A 9,838-nucleotide genomic window follows, 5' to 3' on the forward strand; every position below is an offset into this window, starting at 1 on the left:
CAAAAAAGTGGACGGCAAAGGGGGGCGGACGGCAAAGAGCCTACTACCCAACGGCCCGTAACCCCCGCCCGTTACTCACTTCTTCCCTCTCCCTCGCCGTTTCTCTCCTCCCACCCCGCCGCCGCCGCCCCGTCGCCGCCCCGGGGCCCCGTCGCCCCCCCGGGCCCGGCCCCCCGCCGCCCCAGGCCCGCCCCCCGCCGCCCCAGGCCCGCCCCCCGCCGCCCCAGGCCGCCTCCTCCACCGCCCCGCCCCCTCCTCCACCGGCCTCGTCCACCGCCCAGGTGAGCCCCCCATTTTTCAGTTTTTTTTGTTTTTTCTTTTTTTTCCTTTTTAGTTTTAGTTTTAGTTTAGATTTAGTTTTAGTTGTAGTTTTAGGTTTAGGTTTAGTTGTAGGTTTAGTTTAGTTTGAGGAAAGAAGAAGAAGAAGAGAAAAAGAGGAGAGGAGGAGAAGAAGAAGAGGAAAAAGGAAAGGAAGAAGAAGAAGAGGAGGAGGAGAAGAAAAAAGAAGAAGAGGAAGAAGAAGAAGAGAAAAAGAGGAGAGGAGGAGAAGAAGAAGAGGAAAAAGGAAAGGAAGAAGAAGAAGAGGAGGAGGAGAAGAAAAAAGAAGAAGAGGAAGAAGAAGAAGAGAAAAAGAGGAGAGGAGGAGAAGAAGAAGAGGAAAAAGGAAAGGAAGAAGAAGAAGAGGAGGAGGAGAAGAAAAAAGAAGAAGAGGAAGAAGAAGAAGAAAAAAGAGGAGAGGAGGAGAAGAAGAAGAGGAAAAAGGAAAGGAAGAAGAAGAAGAGGAGGAGGAGAAGAAGAAAAAAGAAGAAGAGGAAGAAAAGAAAGAATAGGAAGAAGAAGAAAAGGAAAAAAGAGGAAAAAACCCCGACCCGACACGGCACCCCGACCCCGACCCGGCACCCCGACACGACACCCCGACCCCTAGACCCCGACCCCGACCCCGACACCGACACGACACCCCGACACCGACACCCTGACACCACACCCACCCTTACCCCGACACCGACACGGCACCCCGACCCGACACCCCGACCCCGAGACGGCACCCCGACCCGACACCCCGACCCGACACCCCGACCCGGCAACCCGACCCGACACCCTGACCCCGAGACCCCGACCCCGAGCCTGACCCGACACCCCGACCCCGACACCGACACGGCACCCCGACCCCGACCCGGCACCCCGACCCGACACCCCGACCCCGAGACCCCGACCCCGAGCCTGACCCGACACCCCGACCCCGACACCGACACGGCACCCCGACCCCGACCCGGCACCCCGACCCCGAGACCCCGACCCCGACCCCGACACCCCGACCCCGAGCCTGACCCGACACCCCGTCCCCGACACGGCACCCCGACCCCGACCCGGCACCCCGACCCGACACCCCGACCCCGAGACCCCGACCCCGACCCCGACACGGCACCCCGAGACCGACACGACACCCCGACCCCCGACACCTCCCGAAAAGGTGTTCTTTGGCCTTCCAGAAGCCGACGGGGTCATATATTTGTGAATTATTAGTTAGGTCATATATCTTTCGATTTTGTTATGAAAAACATCATATATAATTGTGTTGATCGGGTAGTTTTAAATGTGCAGTTGTTTCATCGCTGCGAGGTTTGGTGTTCGACGACCTCGCCGTGCGTTTGACGAGCTCTGCCCCTTCGTTCGTGGGTGAGCACAAATGACATGTCCTCCTCCCCCATTAATTATTTGATCTATTCCGATGAAACTTGATAGCTAGCTACATATGTGTCTTGAATCATCAGTATGCGTAACCAATATGTGTCTCCCGTTCGAAAGCGTCATAGTTATAAATATGCATGCATTTGCATATTTATAACCTTGATTCTTTCGAATTGTCCAACGCTATCCATGGACAGCCCGAGTATGTTTAGATTGGGTTCGTTTTCCCATATGCTTTGCTCCGGATCCGACGCATAAATTTCGTCAGTGCCTCCCCTGTTGTTCTCCGGGTACACATCCTCTCTGTTTATTGCAGAGACGTGTATCAGGAGAACAGCGGGGAGGTGCTGCCGAAATTTTGCGTAGGATCCGGAGCATAGCATGGGAAAATGAACCCAATCTAAACATACTCGGGTGGGACTAGGACCTATCATTACCTATTAGAGTGTAGGTTGCATGGACGTAATAAAATTGACAAAGTAGATCAACTGATGAATATATACATGGTGAATTATATATATATATTTGTTGTGTGTCTAGTAGCTCTGAAAGTCAAGATGAGTGATCGTGCGTGGATGTACACCGGTCACACTGGTCAGAACAAATGGAGCACTGAATGGTTCACAAAAACCAAGGGGTTTGTGCGAGCCGCATTTGCAAATGGCCAGAGGAAAACCTGGTGCCCCTGTTTACGGTGCGGCAATTGGGAAAAGAGGACAGAGGCTGAAATGGGCAAACACCTGCAGAAGAGTGGTTTTACGCCCGATTATACGGTGTGGACATTTCATGGTGAGTCTGCCCAACGTGACCGAGCTGAGGTGGATCGTCGTCGCACCGACGAGCATGGTACCGGGATGGAAAACATGGTGCAAGACTTTGATGATGCTCGGGATTCGGACGAGGAGATGGAGGAATCTGCAAAGGCCTTCAATGAAATGTTGGAGTCTTCAAAACGTCCGCTCCATGAGCACACTGAGCTTTGTCAGTTGGATGCCATCTCACAAGTAATGGCTCTGAAGGCTCAGTTCAACTTGGGCAGAGAATGCTACGATGCAATGATGACAGTATTTGGACGCTTTCTACCCAAAGGCCATGTAATGCCTGCAAACCTGTACCAGTCGGACAAAATCCTCCGTGCACTGAAGATGCCCTATGATAAGATACATGCCTGTGAGAAAGGATGTGTCTTGTTTAGGCTTGACTATGCGGACTTGAACTATTGTCCCATTTGCAAGTCTTCCAGGTATGTTGTGGTAGACAACGGTATGGGTGAGAAGACACAGACCAAAATCCCCGTTAGTGTTCTTCGGTATATGCCAATCGTACCAAGACTTCAACGTCTTTTCATGGTCGAAGAGACGGCCAGACAGATGACATGGCACAAAACGGGCAAAAGAACCGAACTAGATGCAGATGGGAATCTGATGATTGTACACACATCGGATGGTGTTGCGTGGAAAAAGTTTGATGAATTACATGGTCACAAAGCGGCAGATCCGAGGCATCCTCGAGTCGGCATCAGCACGGATGGGTTCAGTGTGTTTGGTATGACGGCAGCCCAATACAGTTGTTGGCCCGTATTTTTCTTTCCACTCAATCTCCCCCCCGGACAGATTATGCAAAGAAAGAACATTTTCCTGACGTTGATAATTCCAGGGCCCAACTATCCGGGGAAAAATATGAATGTGTACATGCAACCGCTTAAGGACGAATTGTAAGAAGCCTGGGATAATGGGTTCAAGACATACGATGCCTATAGCAAACGGAACTTCATAATGCGTGTCTGGTACATGTACTCGACGCATGACTTGCCGGCGTATGCGCTATTCGTTGGCTGGTGTGTGCATGGAAGGTTCCCGTGCCCCACATGCAAGGGAGCTCTTGAGTTTCGTTGGCTTCAGGCCGGTCGCAAGTTTTCTTGCTTCGACATGCATAGACAGTTCCTGAATCCTCGTCATAAGTTCAGGAAAGACAAGAAGAACTTCATCAGAGGTAGAGTTGTCAAAAACTCTGCACCACCTGCATTGACAGGCCAACAGACCCTGGATCAGTTAAACGCTCTCGAGCCAGATCCAGAGCGTCCAGGGTACTTCAAGGGGTATAATTCTAAGCACGCCTGGACTCACAAAACATGCTTATGGGATCTGCCTTACTTCAAAGACCTCCTTTGCCCACACAACATCGACGTGATGCACACTGAGAAGAATATCGCCGAGGCACTTTTTGGTACATTGTTCGGCATAGATGGGAAGTCAAAGGATAATACTAAGGCTAGAGTCGATCTGGAGGCGCTATGTGATAGGCCGTTACAAAACATGAAAGAACCGAAAGGAAAGCAGAATTGGACGAAGCCAAAGGCATGGTTCAATCTTGGAAGGCCAGCTATGAGGGAAATTATCTTGTGGGTGAAAATGCAGTTGATGTGCCCCGATGGGTATGCAGCGAATCTACAGAGGGGAGCCAGTCTTGATAAATTGAAGATATTTGGTCTCAAGAGTCATGATTGGCACATATGGATTGAGCGGGTAATGCCGGTGATGTTGCGTGGCTTCATCCCTGAGGATGAATGGCTAGTACTGGCAGAACTCAGCTATTTCTTCCGTGTTCTTTGTGTGAAAGAACTATCGCCTGGCATGCTAGAAGAAATGGAAGAGTTGGCGCCGGAGTTGATCTGCAAGTTAGAGAAGATCTTTCCACCGGGCTTCTGTAATCCAATGCAACATTTGATTTTGCATCTCCCGACCGAGGCAAGATTGGGGGGGCCCGTGCAAAATCGTTGGTGCTACCCAACTGAGAGGATGCAGAAGACGCTTCGACAAAAATGTAAAAATAAACGTAGAATTGAAGCATCGATGGCTGAGGCATTCATCACTGAGGGGGCGGCAAACTTCGTGACAGCACACTACGAAGCCAAAAATCGTCATTTGCATAATCCGAAGCCTCGGTACAATGCTGACGACCCTAAAAAGGGTGGATCCAACCTCAGCCTATTCAAAGGGAATCTCGCACCAGCCAGTGTTTCAAATCCAGTATCTTTGGATAACAAACAATGGCGGACCATTTCGTTGTATATCTTCAACAACCTGATAGAAGTGCGGCCGTACATCGAGTAAGTTCTCGGTACATAGTTTCGCAACTTCTATTTCCTTTGAACTGCTCTTATTCCTGGATATTTCATACAGTCGATATGTCGCCTTATTCTCGTATGGAGCGGTGATCCAAAAGGATTCTGTCGAAGAGTATGAGCTTCTCGCAAAGCAAGGAGGCGGCTATCCCGGTTTCATCTCTTGGTTCAAACAAACGGTAATTTCTATTAGACTTGTAGGCTAATTTGTAGGCGGCTATCCCGGTTTCATTCGCTAATTTGTGCGTAATGCAACAATCCTTTCATATTAAACTTGTAGGCTAATTCAGAGTCTATGGACGCCGAATTGAGACAAGTCGCTAATGGTTTTGACTATAAGGTCCGTTCATTTGACAAATACGACATCAACGGGTATCGCTTTCGTACCTATGGCAAAGAGCTATCTATGGCCGACCGAAATTCTACAAATTGTTGTGTATTTGCTATCGGCGAAGGAGGTACCGAGTATTATGGGAGAGTTGAAGCAATTTATGAACTTCTATTCTATGGTGAAAACCCACCAAATGTCGTAGTCTTCAAATGTTATTGGTTTCAGCCAAGGAGACTAGAAGGACTCATGAACATATAGGGCTAGTTGAAATCAACCAAAGCACCCATTTAGATGTTCCTGATGTCTATATTACGGCTCAACAGGCGACCCAAGTATTCTATCTACCGTGGGCCTGCCAAACTAATCCAAATCTGAAAGGTTGGGATGTCGTTTATGAAGTGCCGCCACGTGCTAGACTATCTCCCCCAAAGGAAGAGGATTATGAACCTCACATTAACCCAGACACATATGAAGGAGAATTCTTCCAAGAGACACGTCTTTCCAAAAAGCGTTTCAAGAACCGCTATACTTCACCCCAAAACATTGAAGTAGACAGCGACAGTGAATCCGACATCACCCCAAAGGAGGAACAAGAAGAGCCGGAACAAGAAGAGGTTACTTCTGCGGATGACCTGTCATTGCTTGACCGATTACGTCAAGGTGGCCTTGCACATGTTGATGCCACTGAACCCTATGAGCCCGTCATTGATTATAGTGATGATGATGATTATGCATTTATTGATGATACTGATCGAGATTATTAGTAGTGTCAGGTATTAAATTTTTTAATGTTGTACTTGATGATGATACACTTAAGTGATACACATATTATTATTCATGTCGGTCTTTTTTTATGTTGTACTAATTTCGTTTACTGTTTGTCATGGCAGGTGTTGAAAGATGGTGGGCGCTGGTCGGGAGCGCGCCAAGGCCCCTTCTTCGTCGGCACGTGGTCTGAGGTCTTTGATTCCAGACGTACCTCTCCGCCGAGCGTTGCTGGACAGTATGTCCACACCGCCGGGCCCTTCTTCGTCGACCGCGGTGCCCAGCAGGGGACGAGTTAGGAAGATAGGAGGTGGGGCACGTGGTCGCGGGAGAGGAGGTAGGGTGACTGCTACGGCGCCTTCCTCGCCGCCACCCCCAGCTGTTTCACCCGAGCACGTGACTGCTAGGGTGGACTCGTCCGAGGAGGAGGCTACACGGACTCCGGTCCACAAGCCTCCGGTCCACGGGTCTTGGGCCCACGAGCCTCGGGTCGACTGGCCTTCGGCCCACGAGAGTTCGGCCCACGAGACCCCGGAGGAGCACACGTCCAGATGGGGTACCTGGCCGGATCAGCCCGAGGAGCCGAGTGGCCATGTTGATGATGGCGGGGAGCCGACTGATCTTGAGGAGGAGGGTGGCACCGTCTACCAGCGTGGTGCTACACGGCTCCCGTCCGTGCCGGCGACCCGCGAGCAGAGGTGGTTGATTTTCCCTGATGGGGAGAGGTACGTAAGTGCATTTAATATTTTTGTACCTTCTGCATTCACGTTTCTTCAAATAACTAATGCGTTGGCCTTGTCATGCTGCAGGGGTTGGGACCACCATCATAGTGTCCGCCGGCCCAACTCCGTCCTTGGAGTTCTTTGCCGGCAAAACTTCCCGGGGTTTGTCACGTTGCCTGGTGAGGGTCGGCTTCCAGAGCTTGGGTTGAGCTGGGAGCACTACATGGCTGCCCCGGCCCCGCCGGATGTCATTATCGACGGTGTCGTGTGCGACACGAGGGCAGACATGGTGATCAGGACGTTCTGGGTAATTTCTCCTTTACACATTTCAAAATCTTCAACTAGCTAGTTATTAATTGTACTAATCAATATTGTCTCATTTGATTGCAGACATTCTACAGGTGTGAGGAGGGATACGAGGAGGACGCGGCAAATGTTATCCAGAACGTCTGCAAGCGCCTACTCCAGAACTTACGGCACGAGGCTCGGGTGCAGGCTGTTCGAGACTACTACGCCTTGCGTGGTATCAAGAAGACCAAGCCGGCGTGCCGTGATAAGTTCCTGAGTAAGGAGCAGTACATGAAGGTAATTCTTAAGGCCTTCTACTTAAGTTCCTTCATTTAGTAATTCTTAGCCGTAGCGCTCAAGTTTCTATTTGTTAACTTAGGCGCCTCCGAGATGGTGTGCGGATCGGATGGATTGTTGGGAGGTGTTGGTCGATGAGTGGTGCTCAAAAGAATGGCTAGCCCTCCACAACGAGGCCAAGGACAAACATGGCCAAATGGAAGGTGTGCCACACCATCAAGGCAGCTCCAACTTATATCAGTTCGGGCGCAACTGGGTATGTGGTTTGCTTCATGATTCATGCAATTCATTCATCATGCTAGCTTGAGCCCTTTAATTACTAATTTTCATTGTTTCTCTCTTTCAGGCACGCTACAATAAGGCGGATAAGGTGCCAGAGGTGTATGACCTGTATGCCATGGCCCACACTGGCTCTTTCAAGAAAGTCAAGGCTTTCTCTCAGTCTGACCTCGATGATGCAAACAACTTCACCAACATCTCCTCCCACAACAAGCTCATGAGATATAGAGATGAGGGGAAGGCGAGGAAAGGGGAGGACTTTAACCTGAGCCAGGGTCCCATTGATCTAGAGCTGGTGATGATATCTGGTGGCGGGAGGTCCCATGGCTCCATAGCCATTGGAGATGGACTTATCCGTTGTCCTAGCACTCTCCCGGAGATCAAGGCGCGCCAGTCGAGCTCCGCTCCTGAGATAAGGCCTCGTGAACGGCCAGTGCAACTCGCCATCAAGGTTAGTGATACGTACTCAGTTATCTTTCTCCATTACATTGTGTGCGCTTCCATCAATGATTACAAATGGTCATGTGAGTGGTGTTGCAGGCTGCTATACAGACTGAGAGAGATAGAACGGAGAAACTTCTGGCGGAGGCGGCGGAGAGGCAGCGGGAGATGGAGGAGAGGACGAGAAAGATGATGGAGGAGGAGAGGGCACGGAATGACATGCAGGCAAGGGCCATGTACGAGCTCCTTGTGGTAAGTTTCTTCTGCAGATTACTTGCTAGTCTTAACATTTCAGTCTCATTACTAACTAGTATGACTCTGTTGTGAAAACCAAATGTGCAGTCTGTGTGCGAGAAGTCCGGTCAGCCCGCTCCGCCGATGCCAGTGATTGCTCCTGGGAGCACGGTGAGTTTAATTTGAATGGACATTACTTGCTAGTCTTAACATTTGAGTGTCATAATGCTAACGAGACATTGGAAATGATCTTTGGTGCAGCTTAACTCCAGAAACGCATCGCACGATCCTTCTCCAGGTAGCGGCACTAGCCACCCCGCTCCTACACCTCCCTGATCACGGTAAGTTTCTCTAGTGTTTTGCTTAACAAATGCATAAAGACCTAGACTTAGCTTTATTTCCTCCAATATGCTTACCATAATGACCTAGAGTTAGCTTCTTTTCCTCCAAAATGACCCATTTTACCTAGGTTAGCTTATAAATGATGCAGTTCATCCAAGTTAGCTCAAAAATGACCCATTTTACCTAGATTAGCTCCTAAATGATCCATTTTACCTACGTTAGCTTTACAATGGCCCATTTCACCTAGGTTAACTCCAAAATGACCCATCTTACCTAGGTTATCTCATAAACGATCAATTTCAACTAATTTAGCTCATAAATGATCCATTTGACCTAAGTGAGCTAAAAAACGATCCATTTCACCTAAATTAGCTCTTAAATGATCCATTTCACCTAAGTTAGCTCAAAAAGATCCATTTCAACTAAATTAGCTCATAAATGATCCATTTCAACAAAGTTAGCTCAAAAAGATCCATTTCAACTAAATTAGCTCAAAAATGATCCATTTCAACAAAGTTAGCTCAAAATGATCCATTTCAACTAAGTTAGCTCATAAATGATCCATTTGACCTAAGTGAGCTAAAAAACGATCCATTTCACCTTAGTTACCTCAAAAACGATCCATTTGACCTTAGTTAGCGCATAAACGACCCATTTCAACTTAGTTAGCTCATATATGATCCATTTCACGTAAGTTAGCCCATAAATGACATACTCTTCTTGTTCTAGTCTTCTTCTTGTTCTAGTCACCTATTTCTAACTTTCTTATTTTTCATTTTGCAGATTTCATTCACTTGACGAAAGCTTGCATAGATGGAGTGCTCCTTATCCCTTTCTCTCTTTCTTTTGTATCGTTGAACTATGCATGTATCTTGGTAGTTGGATGAACTATGCTATGTATGATGGAACTTGCTAGTTGGATGGAACATATGTGATGGAACTATGTATGATGGAACTCTGCATGTTGGATGGATATCTTATATGTTTGCACTTTGCTGTGAAAATTGTTGTCATATATATCATATATATCTTATATGTTTGCTGTGAAATATATCTATATATGTCATATATATTTGTGATGAAAATTGTTGGATTTAATAAAAAATAGAAAAGAGCCAATATGCAGGCTCTTTGCCGTCCGCCACCGACGGCAACGGGCTCTTTGCCGTCCGCAGCGGACGGCAAAGAGGCCACGTGGCAACCAACTGTGCTTCCTGGGAGCTGACCCATTTGGTCAGTTTGCCTACAGTGGCAGACGGCAAAGACTTTGCCATCAGTGGAAGACGGCAAAGAACCTGCACTTTGCCATCAGTGGCAGACGGCAAA

The 9,838-nt window shown here is 48.5% G+C and overlaps 1 long non-coding RNA gene across 1 annotated transcript; it reads left to right on the forward strand.

Moving 5' to 3' along the window:
• Window positions 1-8,440: 8,440 nt before the first annotated feature.
• LOC141042418 (uncharacterized) lies at window positions 8,441-9,487 on the forward strand. Its single transcript, XR_012205120.1, has 2 exons — window positions 8,441-8,511; window positions 9,296-9,487. It is a non-coding gene; the product is annotated as an uncharacterized lncRNA (long non-coding RNA).
• Window positions 9,488-9,838: the final 351 nt, after the last annotated feature.

This window comes from Aegilops tauschii, chromosome 1 (assembly GCF_002575655.3).
Source record: "Aegilops tauschii subsp. strangulata cultivar AL8/78 chromosome 1, Aet v6.0, whole genome shotgun sequence".
Classification (NCBI taxonomy): Eukaryota; Viridiplantae; Streptophyta; class Magnoliopsida; order Poales; family Poaceae; genus Aegilops; species Aegilops tauschii.